We start from the raw sequence: 10,682 nt of genomic DNA, 5'->3' as shown, positions 1-10,682 counted from the left end.
ACAATAGCTGATTTTGTTTTTTTACACTTTGAATGTTTCAATGTCAATCTTGCAATGAGACAGTCAATGTTAATGCTATGTTATTGTGTTTGTAGCCATATTGTTGGTTTGCTAATTTGTTGTTTAGTGCCTAACTAATTGTACATTATCTAATTTTTTGTTTTTTTTTTTGTTTTAATGTAGTGGTGTCTGTGTAGTATCTTTTATTCTGAAGTTTCATTAGTTTTTGGAATAAATTTGTGTTACTTATTTGTATTTGTGTTTTTTGATGTGATCTACTCGCAGGATTTTTAACTTTGCCTGATCTTCCAGATTTAAAAAAAATCAATTGGTGTAGCTGTAGAAGGCCTAAACCAACATGTTATGTAGTGGCCACATAATTCCAAAAACAAGGAAAAAATTATTGTGATGCACATAATTTTGCATAAACACTACACGCAAGTGCGGATATGCATAATTTTCAATATTTTCAATTTAAATGTGTGTATGCGTGTTCATGCATAATGTATGTTCATGCATACCCACATTTAAATGTGTGTATGCATGTTCATGCATAATGTATGTCCATGCATACACACATTTAGATGTGTGTTAAGGCTTCATCAGCCTAACAACTCACTTCAATCCTTCTGATCTTCTAAACCCTTGTTTGTAACAACTTGAAATTTTGAGGGTACACAGGGCACCCTACTAGCTACTAATAAACCAAATTTCTTTGAGGTTGTTGCTGTTTCCAAAGCAAGTGCATCCAGGAGCCCTAAAGTAAAAATGCAAATTTAGGGCCCCCCTGGGCCACTTACCTAGTATGGAGAATTGGGGTGGTGCCCCCAAATTTCTACCTACATTTCTTGGAAACCCAATTTATCTGGAATGGAGAGGTCCAGAATCCAGAAAATGTAGGTTCAAGTTGGGGACACTTGCCCCTTGCTATGTAAGCGTTTGCATTTTTAATTAGGGACTCCTAGGCACATTTGCTTTTAAAAATGCATTCTCAGTGTTGTATTTTCACAAGTGTTTTAAATTGTGATCCCTATATCGTAAAATGCTTGAAATCTGGTGGGCTGGGATTTTGGAGATATATTTGGACTATTAGCTGGGGTCCTCTGTGCTTGTACACAGAGTTGTAAGGCTGCAGAATATGACATGCAATATTCACACACACACAGCTATCACACTGTGCTGATGAAGTCATTACACATGCCCACTGGATGGATACATTTTCACAATTTTGTAGTTTTTTATATAGAAGCCACAGCACAGCTATAGAATGGGGGAGGGGCAGCCTGTATCCTGATCTAATTCTAGCTGCGCTGTTCTCACTGCCCGGGTCTTAACAGCACCTGTGATCTTCTGCATGAATGACAGCTGAGAACAGAGCAGCCTCTCCTTTGTCCTTTCAATGGATTAGAGCTGCGGATGAGAGCCAAGAATAGGAGTCAGGGCAGCTGGGCGCTCCACCCACTAAAAGTTGGCTGGTAAAAACTATATACATGCACATATTTAAATGTGTGTGTGTATATAGACGATTCCGAAAAATATTCATGATTCTACCTCACTAAGCTGAGTCCTAGCTATATCATTTGAAAATAACTAATTAGTCTCCTAGCTATCACGCAAGGCTGGAAATTCTCTTTGTCCAGAGGACAACCTTCTGTGGAAACCATCAGGGAGAATGTTCTCGGAAATGATAAGACCAAAATATAGTTTTTTTTTTTCTTCCATTTTTTGGTGTTCTTCTAGTGGCAACAAATTAAAGAAACATGTACTGCATTTTCGGACATAATGCAACGGTGCTAATATTTTTGCCCTAAATTGCATGTATATCTACCACTTATGCTTCACTCAAACAGAAATAGGATAAATAGAGATTACATCTAGGAGACAAATTAGTGCTTTTAAAATGATCTAGCTATGATTCAACTTAGTGGGGTTGAATCATGAAGATTATTTGTAATAGTATACACATACATATCTTTACTACTAGTATTAATTATTGGAGTCTGCTATAGACCCCGTAGTGCTAAGGAAGAGAATCAACTACTAGCACAGATAGAAAAAGCAGCAAAATGTGGAAGTGTTTTAATCATGGGAGATTTCAACTACCCTGACATTGACTGGACTAATGGCACTACAGGAACAGCAAAAGGGAGCAAATATTTGAATTTAATACAAGATAATTTTATAGTACAGTTCATAAAAGCCCCAACTAAAAAATGATATTCTGCTGGACCTAGTACTTTCTAACAATGCAGAGCTTATAACACATGTGCAAATAAAAGAGAATATGGGTAGCAGTGACCATAATATGATTTCTCATGTGAGACAATATTGTCCTCAAAGAATACAGAACAGAAATGGGAATGTTTCAAGACTGTTCCACAAAAGCACACTGAAAAATATATTCCAATGAGTAGTAAGTTTGAGACGAAATTTAAAACCTATGTGGCTCACAGCTGATGTTAAAAAAGCCATTGGGAACAAGTAAAGGCATTCCAAAAATATAAAAGAGAAGGATCACCTTCATCGTTTGAAAACTATAAGGAATATAACAAAAGATGTAAAAAGGAGATAAAATGTGTAAAACTTCAAAATGAAATACAAATTGCAAAGGAAAGTAAGGCAAATCTCCCAAAATGTTTTAAATATATTAATAGCAAAAAGATCAGATCTTAGCACGTAGGCCCCTTAAAGGATGTCTTTGGGTTGGTAATTGGGGATAAAGAAAAGGCAGATTTACTAAACACTTTTTTTTAGCTCTGTGTATACAAAGGAAAATGGCAGAGCTCAAGTCTAAATTCATAATAGCAATGTCACTGCCTTTAATTGGTCACAATGGCTCAAAATTGATATGATTAAGAAACAGTTGGGCAAAATTCAGGTTGACAAAGCACCAGGACCCGATGGATTACTTCCACTTGTCCTCAAAGAGCTGAGCTCGGGTATTTCAAAGCCATTATTTCTAATTTTTAGAGACTCTTAAGTCACTGGCATGGTATCGATGGATTGGTGTAAGGCCAATGTGGTTCCTATCTTCAAAAAGGGAACAAAGTCATTACCAGGTAACTACAGGCCAGTTAGTTTAAAGTCCATAGTTAAGGTCCCAGAGAGTTTGCTAAAGATCCACATGGAGGAGTTTCTGCTAGAAAATAATAATATAAGTTAAGGTCAGCAGGGCTTCAAGAAAGACCAAAGTTGTCAAAACCAATTTGCTCTCTTTTTATGAAGAAGTAAGTAAACAGGCAGACAGCAGTTGATATAGTGTACATGGACTTTGCTAAAGCGTTTGACACTGTACCCCACAGACGGTTAATATGCAAGTTAGGGTCAATAGGTTTAGAAAAGTCAATTTGTAAATAGATAGAGAACTGTCTTAAAGACCACTTCCGGAGAATTGTAATTAACCCCCCAGCATTCTAATTCTGTCAGTTTTTTGATGCAAAAAGTGATCCTATTTTTTTTGCATAGAAATTTTGTTTATATTGTGGGCCTTTAATTCTTAGGATTAACTCACGGGTATGATAATTATATTTATTTATTATGTTCTAATCATAAATTATAATATAACAATTAATTATAAATAATAATAAAAAAAAACAATGAAATAATAGACGACAACAATGTAATTTATCAAAAAAAATAATTTATCAAAAAATTTCAAACGGTCAGATCAAGGTCAGGGATAATAGTGGCCAAAATGTAAATCAGGGCACTGGCAATGATGTTTGGTGAACTAAAATATGTGCTTTTATTTTTATTATATGTTGTGTAAGGTTTTTTTTACTGTAAAAACCATTTAAAAGCAGTTTACATTGTAATCTGCTTTTAAATTTCCCGCCCGGCCACACCCATTACAACTCGCATCACCAGGAAGATGTCACATCTCGGTAATCTGCTTTTAAATTTCCCAGCCACGCCCCCTAATTCCAAAACATCCCAGCATCACAGCGGGATCCTTAGATCGCCGCTGGATCGCGGGGAGCAGGTTAGGGGGGCTTCTAAACTTAACCTGAGTGTGATTTGGGATTATCGCTTTTTGCAAGTGGAATCCGTCACGAGTCACACTCGGGATTACCGCTAGGGGGGTTAATAATTCAAGCTGCAATATCTAAAGCTAGTAAAGTACTTTCTTATATTAAAAGAGGAAATGACTGCAGAGAGAGAGACAAAATTCTGCCCCTGTACAAAGCATTGGTTAGACCACATCTGGAATATGCAGTCCAGTTTTGGGCACCAGTTCACAAAAAGGACATTGTGGAATTAGGGAGAGTGCAAAGAAAGGCAACTAAATTAATAAACAAAATGGAGGAGCTCCGCTATGAGGAGAGACTAGCTGAACTGAATCTATTCTCACTTAAAAAGAGACGTTTAAGGAGGGATATGATCACCCTGTATAAATATATAAATGTCCATAGAGAACTCTCTTCCCAGTTATTCACTTTGAGATCATTACATAGAACAAGAGTGTACTCTTTGCGTCTGGAGGAAAAGAAGTTTAAGCTCTGGATAAAGAAGAGACTCCTCACTGTAAGGTCTGTGGAAATCAGCTCCTCCTGGAAGTAGTTTCAGCAACTACTAAAGATTGCTTTTCTAGAAGCACAGAATATAACTAGGTATTAGGGATTTAAAGTAGAGATAACAGAGATCCAGGGAATATAATCCAGGGAACATCTGATTGACTCATGCAGCCTGATTCATCAATGAAATGCACGTACGCTCGACGCGCATATGTACGCGCCAATATACGTTGCGTTTTTCTGTGGGCCAGAGCCGAGTGCTAGTACACACACCCTCTTATGCCAGCCAAATTCCTGCCTTGATAAATGAGCAATAGGGGTCGCGAACCTGCCAATTAAGGCGATTAGTTTTCAGCTGCGCAATTAAGGAGGATCTGTTAAACTGTCAATAGTGAGATCATAGCAATTAATTAGCGCACACCTGCTCTCTGTTCTGTGCGCATTTACAGTCCATTACAGGTCAATTAGAATCTTTAAAGCTTCATCTTCTTTTGGGTAAGTGCTACTTTTTTAGGTTACATTGTACTATTTAACAAAATGAATTAATTTATTGTTACATTTGTTTTTATACTTTTATATTTTATATTTTTTATATTTTATATTTATATTTTATAAATTTTATATATTTTAAATATTTCATATTTTTATATTTTAAATGTATTTATACGTTTTGGTTTTCTTTGCAACACTGCAAACTAATTTAAATCAAGCTGTGTATATACTAGTTAACACTTCATAATATGTCATTACACAATAGTATGAATTGTAAAAAATTGTAACCAAGCATTTGTGATCTAATTAAAATGTCATTGTAGTTTGGCTTGATAGAAATCAAATAACTGAAAAAAGAATTATTGCCAAAGATGAATCGAAAAACAATTAGTGATTTCACTTATGTATGTATGTGAAAATACATTTAAATGCATATAAATGCATATGCATTTTCATTATTATTATTTAACTGGACTGGTTTGTGGGAGGGGGAGGTCATCAAGTAAGTTTGCTTGGATGTAATGCATGAATGTGACTTTGTAATCCTTAATATTGTTAGTTTCATCTTTTGCTGCAATGATTTTGTGCTTGGTTTGTAATAGTGTTGTTGTTCGAATTCGGGTCATCCTAATGTTCGACCCGAATATGACTGTTCGAATTCGGGTGGACCCGACCCGAATTTTGCTGCATTCGATTACCCGAATTCGGCCCTCCCACAATGCACTCAAACAACTGGGGACCTCCCCCATGATGCACAGTGCCCTCCAATTAGAGCAGGGATGCCCCCTCCATCTTTGTTGTGTCACTGCATGCCACACAGGCAGCCATTGGCCTATATAAGGCCAAGGCGTGCCTGCATTTTCCACTCCTGACAGAGATTTGCTGATAGCAACACAACCTTTCTGTGCTGCTTGGCTTGCTTTCTTTGTCAAGTGAAAAAAAGTGCTTTACTTTGGTAGACTGTGTCACACTCACACTATTAGTCAGATAGATTGTTGGATTGTACTGTATTTGTGCAGTCCTGAAATCTGCTGTACTCAGATAGGAAAAGTGTTTCACTGTTTGCTAGAAAAATAGATAGAAAGCTAGAAGGCTAGAAGGCTAGAAAGGTAGATAGATAGAAAGCTAGATAGATAGATAGTCAGTCAGTGTGTTACATACACGCAGCCAGAGGCAGGGTCCCCTCGCTGACTGCGTGCACAGTATCACACTTGTACTGAGAGACAGACCTGAGAGACAGACACACAGACGCAGTGTATACTGCAGTATATAGTTTGTATACTGTGGTGCATAATACAAGCGTCACCACTGAAGCAAAGTGCTGCATACAACACAGCGCACTTGCATTTTGTGTGTCAACTCCCCCCCATCAAACTGATGTATAAATATATCATATACATATATATATATGCAGGGGTGCTGGCAAGCAAACCAGTATGAGTTTGTTTTTAGCTGCAGACCCAAGAACAAGAAGCGCTGTTGTTGGTGGTGGGCGTCCATTATTGCCACACCAGGCAGAAGACGTAGTGGAGTACATGACCCAGCCTGGGTCTAGTGATTGTACCCCCTCTTCATCCCAGTCCCAGACACAGGCCTTACAGGTGTCCCAAACAGTCCATGATACACCTGTTCCTCCTAGTTCCTCATCAGCAGCTGGAAAGTCACGTGTACGGCTGAGTCCCACCGAGTCCCACCATCATTCATTGAAGATGCTCAGTTGTTTGAGTCATCTGATGAAGAGAGTCAGTTCACAGGCTTTCCCCCCAGTTACTTTTCACCAGAACACTCTGAGCCAGAGAAGCCAATTCAAACTGGCTCCAAAAGGCCGCAGCTTCCTTTCGGCACATATAGGGAAACTGTCTCTTCTGATGATGATGTTGTCCTTGATCCAACATAGGGCGAACAAGGAGATCCTCATAGGCAGGAAGAAGAGGAGGAGGAGGAGGAGGAAGAAGAAGAAGAGGAGGAGGAGGTTGCAGAGCGCCCTCAAAGGGGGAGAGGGAGGGTAAAAGCTGCCCACACTCTGCAGTCTTCACATACCAGTGAGGCAAGTCATAGACGTAAACCGTCGGAAGCTGTCCCCACAGCTGTGCCTCAACAACCGCGGACCGCCACCACGAGCACCAGCTCCAGAGCACCTTTTTGGCCCAGTTAAATGTTCGCCGGTGTGGGCATTTTTTAATGTCCATAGTGATAATAACACTATGGTCATCTGTAAACTGTCTGTTCAAAACTTGAAATGAGGCAAAAACCCAAACAAACTTGGAACAAGTTGCATGAGCACCCATTTAAAAAGCCACCATCCAGTAACCTGGCGTGAACACTCTGTGCGACCACCTCCGCTCAAGAAGCAAGCTCCAACTGCTCGATCCTCCTCCGCTGCCTTTCCTCCTTCTGCCACTACAGTTTCCAGTGCTGCTGCTAGCAATTTGAGTGTGGCACATAGCCGATCATTACCTTTTTCAGGCTCCACCAGCGGTGAGCAGGAGCTCCAACGCAGATTGGCTGCTGTGGCGTTGCTAGCAGTCAGGACCAGGCATCATTGCCATCCCCCACAACTTCTACCCCATCGTCCAATGTTTCTGTGGTTAGCATTAGCAGCATCTACCATGTTTCCCCGATTATAAGCCATCCCCATTAAATAAGCCATCCCCGATTTTTGAAAAAATAATTAAAATAAGGCACTCACCCGTGAATAAGACATCTTCCGATATCCGATCCTGTGTGTGTTTCCTCGATGCTGGCTGCAGTGTGTGTCTCCTCCTGGCTGCAGTGCAGAGCCAAACTAAAAGTAAGAAGCTGGCACACATGCCCCCGCGATTCTGAACCAGGAAGCAAGCTGCTGATCCCTGCCCTAACGGAGATCCCTGCCCTAACGGAGTTACCTGCCCTAACGGAGATCCCTGCCCTAACGGAGTTACCTGCCCTAACGGAGATCCCTGCCCTAACGGAGTTACCTGCCCTAACGGGTATCCCTGCCCTAACAGAGTTACACTTAAGTACCGGTAAGTGAACAGAAGGGGACAATCAATGGCATAGAGTGATCAGAAGGGGACAGTCAAAAGGTGAAGCGTGGCCAGGGTGCAAATGTTGGCACCATGGCCCTGCGTCAACATATGCAGCATCACCATAAAGTGGCCTGGGAGAACCGTGGCTTCGATGTGGTGGTTCAGCCTGCGACAGCAACCTCTGCATCACACAGTGGCACGCACCGGGTTTCAAGCAGTCAAGGTTCCACCACCTCAGCGGAAGGGAGATGTAATTCATTTCCATCTTCTGCTGGTCCAGATGCTCCTGCTCCTCCTACTCCTCGTCAGTCATTCCGTCACCAATCGATCACTGAAGCGATTGCCAAGAGACGTGCACTCATGCGTGCACTCATCCAACGGCGCAGATGCTGAATGTGCTAAATGAACCCAACTCACGTTCCCTATTAGTGGGTGAACAATCTAACGCTTGGTGAATTCTGCTTCACAATGATTGGGAGAGCCGACATCGAAGGATCAAAAAGCGACGTCGCTATGAACACTTGGCTGCCATAAGCCAGTTATCTGTCATTGTGCCACTCTGTAGCCTCCTAATGCTGCCGCCACCTCCAGTCTCTGTCATTGTGCCACTCTGTAGCCTCTTGATGCTGCCGCCACCTCCAGACTCTGTCATTGTGCCACTCTGTGGACAGTTATCCCTGTGGTAAATTTTCGTACACCTCCTGCTCCTAACCCAAAAGTTGCAAGGATCAAGAGGCCCCACTTTCATGGTCTGAATTCATACTGAAAATCCTGATGCTGCCGGCACCTCCAGACTCTGTCATTGTGCCACTCTGTAGCCTACTGAGGCTGCCGCCACCTCCAGACTCTGTCATTGTGCCACTCTGTAGCCTCCTGCTGCTGCCGCAACCTCCAGACTCTGTCATTGTGCCACTCTGTAGCCTCCTGCTGCTGCCCCACCTCCAGACTCTGTCATTGTGCCACTCTGTGGCCAGTTATCAATGTGGTAAATTTTCTGACACCTCCTGCTCCTAACCCAAAAGTAGGAAGGATCAAGAAGCCCCACTTTCACGGTCTATATTCATACTGAAAATTCTGATGCTGCCGCCACCTCCAATCTTTGTAATTGTGCCACTCTGTGGCCAGGTATCCCTGTGGTAAATTTTCTGACACCTCCTGCTCCTAACCCAAAAGTTGCAAGGATCAAGAGGTCCCACTTTCACGGTCTGTATTCATACTGAAAATCAAGATCAAGCAAGGTTTTGCCCTTCTGTTCCACGGGAGGTTTTTGTCTTCCCTGAGCTCGCCATAGGACACCTGCGTTACTGTTTAACAGGTGTACCACCTCAGTCAAACTCCCCACCTGTGACTGTCCTCGGAGCAGGTCGCAACCCAGAGCGTGCCGGGTGCTTGGAGCTAGAAGAGAGAGCCTCTCGGAGTCAAGTCACCTCCTGATGCCACACAACAGATGCCAAGTGCTCCATCTTTCACCCACCTTCGTCAGCGGGCACTGGTATTGCCACCCACCGCCCCACTCTGTCACCGGGTCACTTTGTGATCTGCTGATGCTGCTGCTGCCATCTCCACACTATGTCACCTTGCCACTCAGTGGTCTCCAGATGCTGCTGCTGCTGCCATCTCCACACTATGTCACCTTGCCACTCTGTGGCCTACGCCTGATGCTGCTGCTGCAATCTCCACACTATGTCACCTTGCCGCTCTGTGGTCTCCTGATGCTGCTGCTGCCATCTCCACACTATGTCACCTTGCCACTCTGTGGTATCCTCCTGATGCTGCCGCCACCTCCAGACTATGTCAAAGTGCCACTCTGTAGCCTCCTGATGCTGCCGCCACCTATAGAGTCTGTCATTGTGCCACTCTGTGGTCTCTGCCTGATGCTGCTGCTGCGGCCACCTCCAGGCTCTGTCATTGTGTCACTCTGTGGCCTCCTGATGCTGTCGCCTACTCCACACTCAGTCATTTTGCCAGTCTGTGGCTTCCTCATGCTGCTGTTACCTCCATACTCGGTCATTGTGCCACTCTATGGCCTCCTGATTCTGCTGCCACCTCCACACTCTGTCATTGTGCCACTCTGTGGCCTCTGCCTGATGCTACTGCTGCTGCCGCCACCTCAGTCACCCTCTCCACTCTGTCGGGGGGCTCTACTTGTATAAGCGGTTAATAGAACAGGTTCTGTAGACATCTATGTGGAATTAGCTGACGAGGGTGAAAGTGGAGTGCACTTCTTCTTGACGTTTTGAGTTCATACTTGAGACAGTTTGGCCCCATGACTGCCCAAAATAAGTGAACTGTGCAGTGATTCTAATAGCGACGCCTGTCATCTACATGTCATACTGACTCACAGTATTATTTCACTATCACAGCAGACTCCCCATGAGTACTACTGCAAGGCACAGTGTTCTACACCACTATCAAGGCTCTCTGCAGCCCGGAAATAGCCATTATTTAACGCGATTCACCCCAAATAAATTTGGACTGAAGCAAACCTTTTCGGAAAATTCGGTGAACCGGCCGAATCGAATTTCTGAGCAATTTGCTCATCTCTAGTTGTTAGGAGACATTGAAGTACTGTGAGCTGTGAAAATAGTAATTATATTAGGGCTTCCGGGAATATCTGAAAGTTAGTTCTTCCCCCATGCTCCCAATATTGTACAATATTTATAAACTA

Source organism: Pyxicephalus adspersus, chromosome 6 (genome assembly GCF_032062135.1).
Source record: "Pyxicephalus adspersus chromosome 6, UCB_Pads_2.0, whole genome shotgun sequence".
Classification (NCBI taxonomy): domain Eukaryota; kingdom Metazoa; phylum Chordata; class Amphibia; order Anura; family Pyxicephalidae; genus Pyxicephalus; species Pyxicephalus adspersus.
Note: the sequence above shows the minus strand (reverse complement) of the source record.